At 46.1% G+C, this 15,361-nt stretch overlaps 1 protein-coding gene across 7 annotated transcripts in view; it reads left to right on the forward strand.

Moving 5' to 3' along the window:
- The window catches only part of LOC139226793 (BAR/IMD domain-containing adapter protein 2-like), a 112,108-nt gene that overhangs the window by 32,462 nt on the left and 64,285 nt on the right, over positions 1–15,361 (forward strand). Inside the window, exon 1 of one of the 7 annotated variants that reach the window (XM_070857816.1) lies at positions 6,439–6,774. The exons of the other annotated variants lie outside the window; for them this stretch is intronic. The gene's annotated coding sequence lies outside the window, so the exon portion shown is untranslated. Of the gene's footprint in view, positions 1–6,438; positions 6,775–15,361 lie in introns of those variants that run through there. 7 annotated transcript variants of the gene reach the window in all.

Raw genomic sequence — 15,361 nt, forward strand, 5'->3', positions numbered from 1 at the left:
CCTCCTTTCCCCCCCTCCTTTCTCCTCCTTTCCCCCCCTCCTTTCTCCTCCTTTTCCCCCCCTCCTTTCTCCTCCTTTCCCCCCCTCCTTTCTCCTCCTTTCCCCCCCTCCTTTCTCCTCCTTTCCCCCCCTCCTTTCTCCTCCTTTCCCCCCCTCCTTTCTCCTCCTTTCCCCCCCTCCTTTCTCCTCCTTTCCCCCCCTCCTTTCTCCTCCTTCCCCCCCCTCCTTTCTCCTCCTTCCCCCCCCCCCTCCTTTCTCCTCCTTCCCCCCCCCCTCCTTTCTCCTCCTTCCCCCCCTCCTTTCTCCTCCTTCCCCCCCCCCCTTTCTCCTCCTTCCCCCCCCCCCTCCTTTCTCCTCCTTCCCCCCCCCTCCTTTCTCCTCCTTCCCCCCCCTCCTTTCTCCTGCTTTCCCCCCCCTCCTTTCTCCTGCTTTCCCCCCCTCCTTTCTCCTGCTTTCCCCCCCCTCCTTTCTCCTGCTTTCCCCCCCCTCCTTTCTCCTGCTTTCCCCCCCCTCCTTTCTCCTGCTTTCCCCCCCCTCCTTTCTCCTGCTTTCCCCCCCTCCTTTCTCCTGCTTTCCCCCCCCCTCCTTTCTCCTCCTTCCCCCCCCTCCTTTCTCCTCCTTCCCCCCCCTCCTTTCTCCTCCTTCCCCCCCCTCCTTTCTCCTCCTTCCCCCCCCTCCTTTCTCCTCCTTCCCCCCCCTCCTTTCTCCTCCTTCCCCCCCCTCCTTTCTCCTCCTTCCCCCCCCTCCTTTCTCCTCCTTTCCCCCCCCCTCCTTTCTCCTCCTTTCCCCCCCCCCTCCTTTCTCCTCCTCCCCCCCTCCTTTCTCCTCCTCCCCCCCCTCCTTTCTCCTCCTTTCCCCCCCCCTCCTTTCTCCTCCTTTCCCCCCCCCTCCTTTCTCCTCCTCCCCCCCTCCTTTCTCCTCTTTTCCCCCCCTCCTTTCTCCTCTTTCCCCCCCTCCTTTCTCCTCCTTTCCCCCCCTCCTTTCTCCTCCTTTCCCCCCCTCCTTCCCCCCCCTCCTTTCTCCTCCTTTCCCCCCCTCCTTTCTCCTCCTTTCCCCCCTCCTTTCTCCTCCTTTCCCCCCCTCCTCCTTTCCCCCCCTCCTTTCTCCTCCTTTCCCCCCCTCCTTTCTCCTCCTTCCCCCCCTACTTTCTCCTCCTTCCCCCCCCTCCTTTCTCCTCCTTCCCCCCCTCCTTTCTCCTCCTTCCCCCCCTCCTTTCTCCTCCTTCCCCCCCCTCCTTTCTCCTCCTTCCCCCCCCTCCTTTCTCCTCCTTCCCCCCCCCCTCCTTTCTCCTCCTTCCCCCCCCCCTCCTTTCTCCTCCTTCCCCCCCCCCTCCTTTCTCCTCCTTCCCCCCCCCTCCTTTCTCCTCCTTCCCCCCCCCCCCTCCTTTCTCCTCCTTCCCCCCCCCCCTCCTTTCTCCTCCTTCCCCCCCCCCTCCTTTCTCCTGCTTTCCCCCCCCTCCTTTCTCCTGCTTCCCCCCCCTCCTTTCTCCTGCTTTCCCCCCCCTCCTTTCTCCTGCTTTCCCCCCCCTCCTTTCTCCTGCTTTCCCCCCCCTCCTTTCCCCCCCCCCTCCTTTCTCCTCCTTTTCCCCCCCCTCCTTTCTCCTCCTTCCCCCCCCTCCTTTCTCCTCCTTTCCCCCCCCCTCCTTTCTCCTCCTTTCCCCCCCTCCTTTCTCCTCCTTTCCCCCCTCATTTCTCCTCCTTTCTCCTCCTTTCCCCCCTCCTTTCCCCCCCTCCTTTCCCCCCCTCCTTTCTCCTGCTTTCCCCCCACTCCTTTCTCCTCCTTCCCCCCCCCCTCCTTTCTCCTCCTTCCCCCCCCCCTCCTTTCTCCTCCTTCCCCCCCCCTCCTTTCTCCTCCTCCTTCCCCCCCCTCCTTCCCCCCCCTCCTTCCCCCCCCCTCCTTCCCCCCCCTCCTTTCTCCTCCTTCCCCCCCTCCTTTCTCCTCCTTCCCCCCTCCTTTCTCCTCCTTCCCCCCTCCTTTCTCCTGCTTTCCCCCCCCTCCTTTCTCCTGCTTTCCCCCCCTCCTTTCTCCTGCTTTCCCCCCCCTCCTTTCTCCTGCTTTCCCCCCCCTCCTTTCTCCTGCTTTCCCCCCCCTCCTTTCTCCTCCTTTCCCCCCCCTCCTTTCTCCTCCTTTCCCCCCCCTCCTTTCTCCTCCTTTCCCCCCCCTCCTTTCTCCTCCTTTCCCCCCCCTCCTTTCTCCACCTTCCCCCCCCTCCTTTCTCCACCTTCCCCCCCCTCCTTTCTCCACCTTCCCCCCCCTCCTTTCTCCACCTTCCCCCCCCTCCTTTCTCCATCTTCCCCCCCTCCTTTCTCCTCCTTCCCCCCCCCTCCTTTCTCCTCCTTCCCCCCCCCCTCCTTTCTCCTCCTTTCCCCCCCCCTCCTTTCTCCTCCTTCCCCCCCCCTCCTTTCTCCTCCTCCCCCCCCTCCTTTCTCCCCCCCTCCTTTCTCCTCCTTTCTCCCCCCCCTCCTTTCTCCTCCTTTTCCCCCCCCCTCCTTTCTCCTCCTTTTCCCCCCCCCCTCCTTTCTCCTCCTTTTCCCCCCCCCTCCTTTCTCCTCCTTTTCCCCCCCCTCCTTTCTCCTCCTTTCCCCCCCCCCTCCTTTCTCCTCCTTTTCCCCCCCCCTCCTTTCTCCTCCTTTTCCCCCCCCTCCTTTCTCCTCCTTTTTCCCCCCCCCTCCTTTCTCCTCCTTTTCCCCCCCCCTCCTTTCCCCCCCCCCTCCTTTCTCCTCCTTCCCCCCCCCCCTTTCTCCTCCTTCCCCCCCCCTCCTTTCTCCTCCTTCCCCCCCCCCCCCTCCTTTCTCCTCCTTCCCCCCCCCCTCCTTTCTCCTCCTTCCCCCCCCCCTCCTTTCTCCTCCTTTTCCCCCCCCCCTCCTTTCTCCTCCTTCCCCCCCCCCCTCCTTTCTCCTCCTTTCTCCCCCCCCCTCCTTTCTCCTCCTTTCCCCCCATTGCTGCTCTGTACCAGTGGGTTGAGCTTTCAGTCTTTCCATTACCAGAACAAAGGGTGACTGCTGCGCCCAAACATTAGACGTTAGTGTTTAATATATTCTTTTAAATCGATAATATCTACATTTAAGTTTGTCAAAAAGATTAGTAGGTCTGGCCACGAAAGACTAGTGATGCCTTTCGTTGGTGCCACCATGCGTTAAGTCATTAAGATAAGAGACAGCTAAATAGATTTTTGTTGACCATATTTTTAAAAGCAGAAAACATTCTCACCCATGGGAAAAATATCTGCAGCCCCTCCCCTTTCCTCCCCACCCCTGCCTCCCACTCTACCAATTCAAGGCCTATCCACTTCAATTTGAAAAATCAACACGAATGGATTCTTTTCAAAATGTAAGCAGTTTGTATCTGCCCCCAGCTCTGTCTCGGGTCTTTTTCTCAATCTTTTATAAATCATCTTTCCCTGGGCCTCCTGTAAAACCCTCTGACCTCTCTTGTACTCCATGTTCTAGAATTGATGTCTGTTTTCACATCGCGTACAATCCATCTTTCTGATCACCCAAATTTTGCTGACGCACAGCAAATAAAAAAAATTGAAGTCAACCTCTTGGTGTACTCCCTTTGCAATCAAGGCTTGGAAGCAGACGTGCTCCATAGTGATCCTCTCAGCTGATATCACTGGAACACATCTGCTTTCCTTTTCACACACCACATGGCATATCAACAGGGCACTCTACACAGGAGCACTTCAAATGTTTTTTTTAAAGCTTTTTAAACACGTGTTGGAAACAAATAACCTGAGGTGCTTCAAGGACGAGTATTTAACACGTGAAATGCACTCTAATTAGCAAGTAAGTACGCGCACTGAAGAAATGTGGATATATTTTCATTCATTGGAAATTGGAAAAACAAACGTTACAGAATATTTGCAATTGAAATACAAAAACACTTTAATTTATATAACGCCTTTCACAACCACCAGATGTCTCAAAACGCTTTACAGCCAATTAAGTACTTTTGGAATGCAGTCACTGTTCCCTCTGGATGATGCTTTTAGAAGATCTTCTAACTTTAAATTTTATATATTTGCAATTGGGGAAAAAAGGCGATCATTTCAAGCTTTGTGAATGGGCAGAATAAACACTTCAACTTGTGTAGTTAAGTAATTACAAAAGCATTGCATTATTCTACATTTAATAATCCAAAACTGATGGTTGCAGTTATCATTTAGTTGACAAATGTGTGGGCTCGTGTGAGGCTAAATGAAGACAATACAAAACTTGACTTGCAGTGTACTGTGGTGAGTAAACCAATATCTCAAACTGGTCCAGACAAATCTTTAACTCCTTCATCGAAATTGCCCATCAAAAGAACCATTTGGCAATTTACCGTCGTGCCTCGGGATTTCTCGAGGTGGCTCAGTTGAACTCTCTTGCATTAACTGGTACAAATTATAATTAATATAACCAACCACAACTTCAGACAATCTGTGCACTACTGTCATCAAAGAGGAAGTCCAACCACAAAATCATGAATAACATTTGTTTATTAACACAGTATATTTAGCATTTTAATAAGCATTAAAATTACCCAAGGTACTTAAGTGGATATTGTTAACTGAATTAATACGAGGTTACAAAGGCAAGTCAAGTATATCTCTGCAATTCTATGACCGCTGGGCTCTACCTTTATTACAAATTGATATTCTGCTCATTGTCCAAGATTGGCGTAAAAGTAACAGGATTAGTTAAGTTAGACTCTTGAGTTAGCAAGGTAGTGTTAGTTCAGCTTATTGCTGCTAGGTTTTCGGTTTTCGGCAAACAGTAGTTTTGTGCCAAAATTACCATTTTCGCTGTGCTACTGTTTTTCGGCCTAACTTTCCACCTTTACATCATCGGTAAAGTTGGTGTTGCACGAGGATTCATGGCACAAACCGTGAGTTTTGGCAACCTTAGTCCGGGGCCTTAGAGCTGCGAGAGAGGCCTTGGGAGGGGGGAAAAAAACCCAAAAAAACCCTTGCCTACTAAATTGCTGAAAAATAATTTAAAAAATAAAAACTTAAACTTACCTTTTTTGCAGGTTTTCATACTTACCGCTGTCTGTATTCTGGGCGTGGCGGTGTACAGGTCGAGAGAGCGCCGAAAGTACGCCGCAAACGCAATCTGCGTCATTGCACATCGGTGCACCTGTCCCTGGCGGTACGTGGAAGCGCCGCCACAAAAAGGTACCCGAGGATCCCGCCGTCCAGGTTTCTTGCTGCGGAGGATCAAATCGCGGCGCAAATCCGGCCCTTTAGCTTTGATTCTCAGATCATATACAACCTCATCCTTCTGAATCGGCGTGGTAGAGTAGATGGTCACCCCTCCCTCTGGGATTTTTGTGCTCTTCCTTGGGTTATCAGCGCACTGAATCTCCATCTGCACTCGTAGCATTTTTCCCTCTTTCAACTTTGTCTTCAAAATTTCATTCCCAGTAGAAATAACTTTGCTTCTGTCCTTGGAAGTGTAACACATACAAGTGATACACTGAACTATTTGCCAATCTCTAGCTGGAGTTCTTAAACTTTTAAATCTCACTTTAAACACTTGCTCAGCTTGGAAGTCTTGCTTCAGAAGCTATATTCATTCCTTCAACCTTTTGGACTCTTCTGCAGATTGATCAAAGTCTCTCTGATTTCCTGTAACTTCACACTATCAAAAGCCTTCTGTCCATCTGAAACCGTCTAATCGTCTGCATCAAAATATCATCCTTTATACATTTGATTTTCAAAGTAAGCTTCCTTCTCCCACGTTTCATGCTACCTTGACCAATCTGAGTGATGCACTTTTTTGCAACAATTCTCTCTATACTTTAGGCAGGCACACTTATGAGCACATTTTAATTACTTGAGGAAAGCTAGATCTGCTCATTAGTTGCATAAAAACACATTTCCTTCATTTTGAATGACAACATGAAGACAGGATCAATAAGAGCTATGTCTCCCTTGAAGGTCCTTTGGGCATGAAATTGGGTCTCTCCCCATTTGGAGCGTTAACTTTTAAAAGTTTGAAAGCTTAGATTGGAACGCAATCAGCAGCAGGCGGGGCGGCGAGTTGAGCAGCGCTGCACAATGGGCCGTGCAGCGCTGCCGCATTGAAAGGCTTCTTCCCTCCCTTAAAGAGCAGGGCCGTCGCTGCAGGCTCTGCAAAAGAAAAACAACTTACCTGGACCATGATGGCAGCCGCGATCCCATGCGATCAGCCCGGGACTCGAGCACCGTGCAGGGCTGATCGATTGTGGGCAGGAACCCGCAAAAAATGCTGCAGAAGAGAAGGTAAGTTTTTTTTTTTACTTGCCTTGGCCACCTCTCCTTTTAAGCATCGCCCCCAAAGAGGCCGGCTGCCCGATGCACACCTCTTGCAGCTTGTTGGTGTTTTAGCCCGGCGTTGCTGCAGGGTCTGGGCCAATGCGCACGGCGATGACGTCATGATCTCCGGGCGAAGGAGATCAGGGAGCAACGCTGTAGAGCCGCCACAAACTTCAGGCCGAATATGGCGGGAGTCGCTGATCGCGCTGTGCCCCGTCGCAAAAGTATTTGTGCTGTTATTGCCTCCCCCCCGGGGTGCTAAAGGAATGCGCAAAGGAACCTAATTTCGTCTCCTTTATCTTGTCAATGATATTACTTTCCATTTGACGTTGACAAGCCTGGGTATACCTAGCGTTGGACGTTACTTGGATGATGCAAGCATCTTTACTAAGTTGGATATGATACAGAAACCGGCCACAACAGTTAGCAATCTTTGGGTTAGATGGGTTTATTTGAAAGTTTTGTACAAGTATCTTTTTTGTAATTTCCAGGTGAGCTCTCCACGTACTAAGCTGCTGATGTATATCAAGCCTTTTCTTTTCTTGCTCCTCTGTCTGTATCAGCCTATTCCTGATTGGTTTGCATGCACGTTTTGCATTTCTCGTGCTCTAGGCCTACACCATGCAAACCTTCACACAATTAGGCAATGGAAGGGTTTGTAGAGTCTGATAAATGACCATTGATTATGTAGCTTATGCAAGTGGGAAAAGCCAGTTTCAAAATCACATTCAAAATAAAACTTTTTGTTGAAATGTCAACTGAAAACAACTAAAGCTACGAATTACTGATTTGGTAAGTGTATTGTAAACAAAAGGAAAATTATTGTTGCCTTACTATATGGGCTTCTCACCACAGAAGCTTATCTGTTTGGTATTTTGGATGTTATTTTCATGTCACTTGGCATTTTCCCAAAAAAAACAGCCAACTGTGACATTTGTACTCTTTATCCTTTTGTATCTGATGCTTTATTTGCATTTCTTTTCAGAACCCAGTTTCCTTTGTAGCTAACTTATTTTATAGGTTGTCCTGAATAGTGTACCCAATAATAGCACTTCGTATTTGCACTGACAAAGACCTGATTATTGACATCTGAGCACCAAGATGACAAACAGGGAGTTGTAACATTTCCCCCAAAGTGACTGACATTTAAAATTTCTCCTCATATCTTATCTTGTATATCTAAAATATCATTATCCATTTCTCTGTAGAATTGCCAGTGATGGTGGGACATTTTTAATGCAAATCTTACACTCCATAAGTTTGTGCTCAGACTAAGGTCTCGGGGCTGGATTTTCAGTCTTTTGCCGCCCCTCTTAGCACCCCGGAGGGGTGGCAATGGCGGCGGAAAGCACGTGCGGCCAGCTTCCAGCGTCCTGCCGGGATATTCCATGCCGGTTTCGAGGGGGTGTGGAGCAGTGCTGCCCGGGAGAGGTGAGCCGAGCTGGAGTGCAACCCTCCTGGTTGTGCCACTGGCTCGATTATTGGCTGCCTGCCGCCGGACCCATAGCGCTCCTGTAGAGCATCCTGCTGGGACCGCCTGTGGAAGCTTGCGGTCGGGCTGTAGTGGCAGCAGTGAGGTAAGTAATGTCGATCTCCGGCAAGTGTGATTGTTTTCTTTCTTTTTTTTTTTGCGATTTGTGTTGTGGTGGTTTATTGGGAATATTGTTTTTCAGGTTCCCCACCCCTCCAGGGCTCCTCTCTTATGGCGCTCAGAGGCCGGCTGTTTAGCTCAGAATTTTCCCTTACTCGGCCGGCATAGCGCCTTAAGAGGTGTGCAATGCCTCCCCTAGTGCTCCGCTCCAAACTCCAGGCCCAGCTGATTAATTTTGTGGCAGTAGACTCGATCCATTTTCCAGCGCAAAATTTACCGCTCCACCCGGATTACCGCAACAGAAGCATGACAGAATTTCCACCCCATCATCTACATTGCATTAGCCTAATTTTCAACTTTATCAAGAGTAGTCTGAGTTGCATCCATTTTGAAGTTGAAATCTTCAAGTTCAGTAGCAGTAGGATTTTAACCTTACCAGAATATAGTGATTAACCTTACCAGAATATTGATTCTAAATTGAATTTGATGCTTTTAGCAACTTAATGGATACCTGGATGCACTCTTGAGTTCAAGTGTGCATTAACCATGTTTTTAAAGGGTCAGTGGGAAGATTTAACTGTCATTGTATGATTTTTTTTTTTGTGTGTTAAATTAAATATGAATTTACTTGGGGCTTTAAACAGTTGAGAGAGTGTTTGAAAGTGTTACTGTACCAGAAATTTCAGCAGAGTGGGGGAAGGTATTTTTGTGTATGTGTGTGATATATTATTGGGACAGATTAAAAGTTCTAACTACACTAAGTGGTTCTAAAAACCTGTGAAATTCCCTACTTGTCCTAGCCAGGTTTTAAATTGTTTGAAACAATCAGTGGCACAAAATGTTTGCTATTGTCTGATAGCATTTTGTTCCTGATTTAGCTTATTCTCAGTGGTGAAAATTGTTTTTTTGATGGCAATGGACAAGAGTAATGACTGAACAGTTTGTCTGTAAACTAGAGTTTTGAGGTGCCTGAATTGTGAAACTGCTGACATTTTTCTCTCCCTTAAAATTCCCCAAATAGACCTTCCGAACGGCAGGATAATGACTACCTAGTAATTCTAGTTCAACCCTGTAAAAGAGCAGTCAGAGAACCTTCGTATTTGCCAGTCAAAACCAGAAATGACATTCGATCCCTATGGTTCTTCTGGCAAAACGCACTTTTCCAACATGTTTCAGGTTGGTTTATTTGCTGGCAAGAGGCCTGGTTTTCTGTTTTTTATATACTGGGTCTCGCTTGCAGGAAAGTTAACGACTGATTGAAACAGATTTGCTAGCTGTGCTGCAAATGCACTGAAGAGTTTGGAGTGAAACGTGATGACTGTATCAAGCATTGATAATATGTGCAGATAAGCAAGTACATCACAGCCCAAAGCCCTTTCATTTAGACAGAACAGCTAATCAGAAACAGACAATTTCCTTGTATTCCAGCTGTGTTTTCCTAGGCCTGTTAATGACATGAGCGAAATCAGTAGCTATGGAGCTAGTCACACTGCATTTAACATAAAAGAAACACTGATGCGTGCAAGTATCATGACAGGATTCACTAATTAGTGACTGCATGCTTAATTTTCCATCCATTTCGAAAAAAATTCTGTTTCTATAACTTTTTTCTGTTTAAGAACATATGCCATCAGATTTTAAAAACATAAATAGCTTTGGAGACTTTGGCCCCAAGTTTCCACATGATTTGCTCCTGATTTTTAGGAGCAACTGGTGTAGAACGGAGTATCTTAGAAATCGGAATTCTCCACATTTAGTTTTCTGCAGTTCTAGTCAGGTAGAACAGTTTCACTTTGGAACAGAATTTTTTTTTCAAAAGGGGGCGTGTCTGGCCACTGACTCCTGATTTGAAAGTTTCCACAGTGAAAACGTACTCCAAACTAACTTAGAATGGAGCAAGTGAAGATTTTTGTACGCTTGAAAAAACCTTGTCTACACTTTAAAAAATCAGGCGCAGGTTACAAATTAGGCGTAGGGAACGAGGTGGGCGGGGGGGTGGGGGGGAAGGGAAGTCATTAAATTCTACAATCAATCCTTAGTTATACTTATACAAAATTATACAAATAAATCCAACCTGAATAAAAATTTATAAGAAAAGATTAAATAAACCATGTTCCTACCTGTGTGAAAGTGCTTCAGGCAGGGGTGTGGCATTGGTCTCCATGGCAGGGGCAGGCAGCAAGCAGCCTTCGAACTGAGCTGCAGTGCTTGAGGCAGGAGTGTGGCGTCGGTCTCCACGGCAGGGGCAGGCAGCAAGCAGCCTTCGAGCTGAGCTGCGGTGCTTGAGGCAGGCCTTCATTCCCCGCGAAGATGCAGCACCCGGACGGACTTGAGGCCATTCGGCCATGGGATTGCAGTGGCGTCAGTGGCTGGCCGGCAGCCGAAGAATCAACGCAGGACACATGCAGCTCATTAAGGTTCTTGAGGCCATTCAGCCACGCATTAGGGGCGGCGTCAGTGGCTGGCTGGCAGCCAAAGATACAGCAGCAGCCTTCGAGCTGTGAGGGGGACTGAGGCCATTTGGACAGGGAGAGGCAGCCACATCGACATCTTTATATTTAAATTTGCAGAATGGGTGCATCACATATTATGCAATGGTTTGCTTCCTCATGCAAGAAATTCTTTGTTCTTGGTGGAAGTTGATCCATTGCAAAGTTGAATTGGCACTTTTATTTCTCCAAACACAGTCCTTAATTTGCAAGCACCGGTTCTGCAAGTTTAGCAGTGAAAAGCTGAACTCACTGATTTCAGCAGGTGATTTATTCAGCAGTGCTGCTAAAAGCACTCCCTCACACACAGAAATATCAAGAAAATTAAAATACAAGCCTTTGCAGGAGTCCAAGAAACAAATCTTCACTTTTTCTGCAGCACTTTTAAAAATGGCAGAGAGCCAATGTTTACTTCAGACTGCGCGTGCGCGAATGCTCCAACGCGCACGCGCAGGGTTGCCGGCACCAAGAAGCCTCATTTAAATTGTACCCGCCCCCTCCTACTTACAAAATCTGCGCGAGTGGTAGGCTCCGCCCCCTGTGCGCCGCTCCAAGGAGCTCGAGAATACCGCATTTTTTTTCAGGCGCCGTTTTCGGCGTGAAAAACAGGCGCCCAGCTCTGAGGTGCGCCTTTTTGGCCGCGTGTGGAAACTTGGGGCCTTTGGAACTACACTGTACGTACAGTGTAAATCATATATTCTCATTTAAAACTGTATCGTGTTACTAGCTGATTTGTGGATGGTGTAAAGATAGTTTTCTTTAGATAAAGCTTTACAGTGTATACACACTTTCAAGTTTAAATCTACATTGTAGATAATAGACTGATAATAAAGCAATTGTCGTCTTCTGTAGTTTATCAGACAGCTGATAACTGCCTCATTATGTTGTAAAGAAACCTGTGTCTTGAAATTGGACATTTTCAATATTGGAGTATGACCTTAAGTAATACACACACATATTTGAAAATCCCAATATAGAGGCACAATTTAAAGCTTCCTAGTATATTAATCTTGCAGAAACCATCCTTTAATATGATATATGTTCGTATCTATGCAAGTTTTTACTTCAACTATAGCATACTCCATATTCCAAAATTCCTGTGTTGTAGTGCAGTGTCTATCGTTCATTAATCAGTAGATTTATCATGACGTCTAAGTTATATTAACTTTGCAGTTTTAATTAGAGTATCAGCTTTCCAGAGTAGCATTAGGTGTGGCCATGATCCTTCCATAATTAACTGATGCACTCTTTTCTGGAATTCATCCAGTACATTGTCTTTACTGCTTTTTCATTAGTGAGAAAGGTATTTATAAATTCACTACTTAAGAAATAAAGGGAACATATTGCAGTTAGTGTCAGCCGTAGTAGCTCAGTGGGTAGCACTCAAGCTTCTTGAGTCAGAAGGTTGTGATTCCAAAGCACTAGTGCCTACATATAAATAAATATGCATACCATGAGCAAGATGGAGTATGTGCAGTTGTTTAATGGTCTTGCCCCTCCCTATCTCTGGCATCTCCTTCAGCCCTATAACTAGTCCCAAACTCTGTTCCTCTGACTCCAGACTTTTTTGTGTTCCCTATCGTTGGTAGCTGTGCTTTCAGCTGTCTAGGCCTCATGCTCTGGAATTTCTCTACCTAGTCACCTCCCGCTCCTTGTAATACACTCCTTAAAATCCAATTCTTTGACTAAGCTTTTGGTCACCAGTCCTATTCATTTGCCACTTTGACTCGTCGCCTGGTTTCTGTTACACCTTTGTGAATCACCTTGAGGCGTTTTCTACCTATGTTAACACAAGTTGTAATTGTTAAAAGTTGATTTTAATTTTATAGCTGCGGAACTTCCCTGAAGTTGGAGATTGGTTCACGCGTGCCAGCAATGCAAGAAAAGCGTCTTTTGGCAACTGTCATTTATGTTTGCATGGTGTCGCTGTGCCTCTGGCAATGTTGAGGATAGGGGAGAGTTGGAAAGCACCTCTTGAGGTGGTATTCTGTCCTTCCAGAAACAGTAGTACTGCCTCATTCACATTTGAGTTGCTGCTGATGTCAGGGCTGGTGCAAGTGCCAGAACTGTTATAAATGCAGCATAAAAATCTTTTATTGTTCTACCAGGAGCCACATGGCCCATGGAGGAAACCTCATAGAGGAGCATAGATTAGTTCCAGGTGTTTTTGTTCCTGTATTTGTGTACAAGTAACTTGTGAGCTTAGTTAGGCACATGACGTGTTCTATCCACTGGTTGCAAGTCCATAACATGTTTTTGATTGCTGTATTTGATTATTATTCATATTATTGAAGTTTTAAAAATCCGTATGTTCCTTTTGTCACTTAAGTCGTTGGTCGAGTCCAGTAACGGAAATGTGATGGTGGAAGTGGGTTTTGCAGGACACACCATGTTCTAAAGCTATCCATTCAAAGGAGCCCATAGTTGACCAGCAGCACTGCTGTGACAAAGTCCCCAGTAAACAAATTAGGTTGCTGCACTAATAAGTTATTTGCTTGCCACGAGTGTGTTGTTCAGTAGTGGGAATTGCTGTGCAGTTATTTACATCCCTTTGAGACTTGTGCATTCTGTTAACTTTATTTCGTAACAAAGGGATTCGTATCCTAAGTTTTGACAGCGATCCAATAGAACACGGAGGGGGGAGGGGGAATATTTGACAATGTATACAGAAGGATCCACCTCTACTTAACGAATAAAGGTTATAGGCCCTACGGTATTCTAGCTCAAATTGTTAATAGACCAGTCTACCCCACTAACCGTTGCTTTCTGAATCGCTGAATTCATTGTCCGATAAAATGGTATAGTACTGTGTATAGTTCTATACAGTAACAAATTGATGAGAATCGCAATTTCACTGAAGCAGAGAGCTTCAAATTGCATTTTGAAAATCATTTGTCCTCTTGCTTTAACAAAATACAATTGCATGCACTGTTTCTTTGTGTTTTACTGCCCTGATAACTGACTGAACAAATAGTTGATCTATTTGCGGAGTTGGGCTTGTATTTCCAGCATTGTGGTTATTGGTTGACTGTATAACTGAATACAGATTACAGCAGTGAGTGTTTGAAGTAAAGATTCCTAGCTACAAGACATTTGAGCGTTTTAATAACTTAAAAGAAAATTGAACAGTGTTTTTTTGATGGATGCACTGCAAGTAACTAAACCTTTTATTAACTTTGGAAGTTTCAGAAAACTAGCAAGTTTTTAAAAATTAATTTTAATTTATGATTTTAACAGGGCTGTACCTGCTGCTTATTTTGATATTTCAAATAACACTGTCGATATTTGATGACTCCAAGATAAGAGGAGACTAATTGATGTCCTGTTTCTGACTGCTCCATTTTTGATTGGGCTGGAGGAGCGGTGAGCGATCAGGGCCCAGGAGGCGCGAGGGTTTGGGGCCCAGGAGAGGCGAGGGCTCGGGCAGCACGGGCCAGCCCACACTGGATAATAGGAGCATGCGTGCGCACTAGGTCTGTGCAACAGAGCAGGTCTCCAGTCGTCTTGGTTAACCCTTGCCACTGGATCAAGACCTAACTCTGTCAAGCCCGTGTGGTGGCTGGTGTGCAACGGCCACCACACGTTAAAAAATGCAGCCTTCAATATGCATTGAAACACTTGTGAACTCATCCCTTTTTGGTGTGAAAGCAAGTCATCCTCGATTCGAGGGACCGCCTAAGAAGAATATATGTAAAATGAAAGAATGCTGAGTTATGGGTTATAAGCTCATGGTCACTTGTATAATGTTTTCCATTTATGCAAGGCGTGCTGCTAATTTTAGATCACCCATGAATCTAACATGAAAAAATTCACGCACTTAACCTGGGTTGTAACTATTTTTCTCCACAATTATCACAAACCTGTGTTCAGTCTCCCCTGATGGTGAATGAATACATGTACTGAGAGTCTTATTGACCAAGAAGATTCCTGGCCTCTACTACATTCATTGACCTCAGCCATGGTATAATGAAGACACAAACTTCTGTGCACTTGAACTATGGAGGGGAAAAATCAGCCAGGGCTCGAGCTCCTCATCACTGTCCAGTGACTGTTGTTGGCACGTATGCCTATCTGGATGTTGATTGAGGCTGCTGGGTTGAGTTTGGCTGCAATGCAGCTCACATTTGAATAATCTGTCAACATGGCTTGGTCTTGCACGTGAAGGGATACCCAATTTTGGCAAGATAGGAGCGGGCTTTCTGCAAGGGTTTTGGGCATTCACTGAACTGTGTCACAGAAAGAGTCACAACTTTCAAGGGAGAGAGGAGCTACAAAATAGGAGTGGGGGAAGAATCTTACCAGCCATCTAACGCACGAAACAAAGTTATGACATGCAAAGAATTTTGTTTTGTTTAATGACATGCCAATTTTGTGTGTCTATTTCTGTATGTTTGTTTGTGCATATATTATATAAATTTGCTCAATAATTTCTTAATTAAAAGTATTGGCATTTGAGGGTTGAAGTAGTTTTGTAAATGTAATACTTGATTTGGTCCTTGTTTATAAGTTTTGAGATATTGGCTACTCAGCTCTGAAAATCTTGTTGAATAATAGGAAATATTAAAGTGGTCTTCACGTGAAAAGCACATTGCCTTACTTACACTCTGACCAGTGGGAGGGGAGGAAAATCAGGCCCTTTAGGTTTTCTCACTTATATAATAAACATAAAGGACTAAACTATATCCTCGCTGTGAATGAAATTGTAACTACAAACCTTGATCCTAGAGCCTTAACATATTAATTGCTATGTAGATCTACAAACCGTAAACTGGAAAGCCCACTCAAACCTTGTGTGTATTTGGTGTAGGAGGATGGGGAGGAATCGGGTTGGCAGTTTAATTAGTTGATGGAAATCATTATGTGCTGTATGCATTAATTTATCTTGCCCTTGTGAATGTTTGTTTTGTTTGTAAAAGCTGAAAAAAGTTTGACCACATCCTGGAATGAATACAGTGGTTGCATTGCAGCGTAGCTGTTCACCGATCCAGTTCCAGAGGA

The sequence above is a fragment of the Pristiophorus japonicus genome, chromosome 16 (assembly GCF_044704955.1).
Source record: "Pristiophorus japonicus isolate sPriJap1 chromosome 16, sPriJap1.hap1, whole genome shotgun sequence".
Classification (NCBI taxonomy): Eukaryota; Metazoa; Chordata; class Chondrichthyes; family Pristiophoridae; genus Pristiophorus; species Pristiophorus japonicus.